Genomic DNA, 2785 nt, shown 5'->3' with positions numbered 1-2785 from the left:
GAGTTGCAAGTAAATTAAAAATATTCATATTTAATTAATTTTCATTTGATCATCATTAACTACTGAGTATATGTAGCTTTACACAAAAAGCACTTTGCATGTTTGGGTTAAATAAAACACTAATAAATTAATTAGATTATTTGATTGTCATTAACTCCTGGGCGTCCTTAATTGTTATTAACTCCTAGGCGTCCTTAAAATAAGACAGCTGTTTAATCAATAAAAGAAGGCACGGCAAGTGCTTTTTATATAAGTCTATAATTTTTTTATCAAAATTATTCTATTTATAATTATTTATTTTTTAATATTTAATATATACATATTTTTATATTTTTTCATATTTAATATTAAAATATTTATGTTAATAATATATAAAATTTATTTTTCATATACAATATTAAAATTTTATGTTAATGTTTTATATGTTAATGATCTGTGTAATATATAACAAATAACGAAACATGAAATTAAAAAAACAAAAAATATAATAATGAAAGTTGTTATGTAAATCTCTTTTATTATTATTTTTGGAAGAAATACAAAATTAAATTTTTTATAGAAGCTTCTCCGACAAACAGTTTTATATAATAACGTTTTTCTTAATATTTATCTACTTTAAATATTTATATAGTTAAAAGAATTTGTGTTTATAAAAGTGAGAACTGAAATGTTAATGATTAATCATTCGCACTTGGCGTAAACCTCTTTATATCATTACTTTTGTAGAGAGTACAAAATTAAATAGCTATAGCTCAAAATTAATATTTTTGTAAAGACTTGTAAAATATCTTTTAACAGGATTTGTTTGTTATATTTTTTTTGTAAAGATTCTTTGCATAACAGTTTTTTTAAGTAACAATTTTTATCCTTTGTATTTTTTTTTGTAAATAGCCAACTGTTATACAATTTTTGTTCAGTTGCTTCTTTAATATTTTTTGTAATGACAATTTTTCTGAGTAACAACTTTTTAGTATAATTATTTTAAAATGTTTTCTTTTATTGTATTTTTCAGTAAAGTATTTTCGAATGTACAATTGATCGGGCAAAAAGATTGTTTAAATAATAATTTTTAAAATATGTTTTAGCTGTTTTTTAGTTTTCTTATGTTGTTTAAATTTTTAATCAGATTTTGTTGTAATTTTTTATGTAAAGATTTTTTTGTAAATTTTAAAACAATACGACAAAGCACGTGCACTTGGCTTCTTTTTTATACTTTTTTTAAAAAGTAATTTTTTTCGGATATCACATATTTTTTTTACAAAAATAATCTTTTAAAAATAAATTTGTTTAATTAGAATAATTTTATTTCATTCAACTTCCACTTTGCACTATGTAGCTTTACGCAAATAGTAGGTTCTTTAAATTTTATTTCAAAATTATACATTAAAAAAAATGGAAGAGGTCCCACCTCCACCCCCGTCGAATTTTCCAACCATACGACGGTCCTCTTTGCTAATGTTGTAACACAAACATTAATATTGTGTTCTTTATTGTCAATTTGCAACAGAAAAATATAATATATTCTTAACGTTTCTTGGTGATTGTCTCTTTATTTACGTATCAACTATAATGCAAATTGTAATCCAGACAGATATTGAAACAAAGTTAAATCAGCACTTGGTTGATACACGACCGTGTATCTTGATGTTATATATTGTTAGCAATTGTCTTTTCTATATATACACGTATATACCAAAATTTTAATATTATTCAATGCTATACACAAAAAAAAATAGAATAATTTCCACCTGCGTCCTTGTTTTATTTTTTATTATATTATTATAGATATACGACAATCCTCTTCATTTTAATATTATTATTATACATTTTAATATTATTATGTAAACATCTGTTTTATATGTTTTTCATTATCAATTTGCAACATGAAAAATGTAAAATATCATTAACTCCTTTATATCAGATAGTATATCAAAATCAAATTACTATATATTGTCGTCAATTTTCTCTGTGTATCCTGTAATGAAAAAAATAATATCGCATATATATCAATAATTTGTTATATCTCAATACTGTTGTATTAAGATATTAATTCGTATTCTCAATTTGCTGAAACAGATTATAAATAAAATGTGGAAAGTTAAATGGAATACATATATATATATATATATATATATATATATATAAAGTAGAAAAGATCTCCGCTATCATCTCATATTCAAGACATAAGATGGTCTTTTATTACTTTTACTAAACATTTTCTTAATTATTTTCTATTATTTTCTCTATTATATATTATTATTTATTTATTAATTATTTGCAAAAAAAGTATATAAATATCCTTAGAGCCTCTTGGCCATGATCTTTTTTTAATTTGCATATCATCAGCTTCAATCCAGACATTAGAGGTTCCTTCTCTACATATACTTGTATAATGAACATTATCAATACTTGATCCATTGTGAAATATAGCATTCATGACCTTATAAGAGTGCTTAGCTATTAATACTTTGGTTGTTGGAACAGTACATAAATTAAGTTTATACTTTTTCATCGACTTATCATCCTGTAATATAATACGTACAAATATTTTTTGCATCGATATTAATTCATATTTAAATAACATATTTTCTGCACAATATTCACATGGCTCATTAAACAATTTAGTCCAATGTAAAAAAATATAATATTTATTAAATCTTGAAGATTATAACTTTTCTCCTTCAAATGATTAATAGATATTGTAAAAATAATATTCTCACTTGTGGTACATTTTGTATTTTCACAAGTTTTGCAGCGGTTGATAGTATTCATTTTATACAAAAGT

The sequence above is a fragment of the Odontomachus brunneus genome, unplaced genomic scaffold (assembly GCF_010583005.1).
Source record: "Odontomachus brunneus isolate Ranch 3 - 2012 unplaced genomic scaffold, Obru_v1 Obru_scaffold_130, whole genome shotgun sequence".
Classification (NCBI taxonomy): domain Eukaryota; kingdom Metazoa; phylum Arthropoda; class Insecta; order Hymenoptera; family Formicidae; genus Odontomachus; species Odontomachus brunneus.
This window is presented reverse-complemented; position numbering follows the sequence as displayed.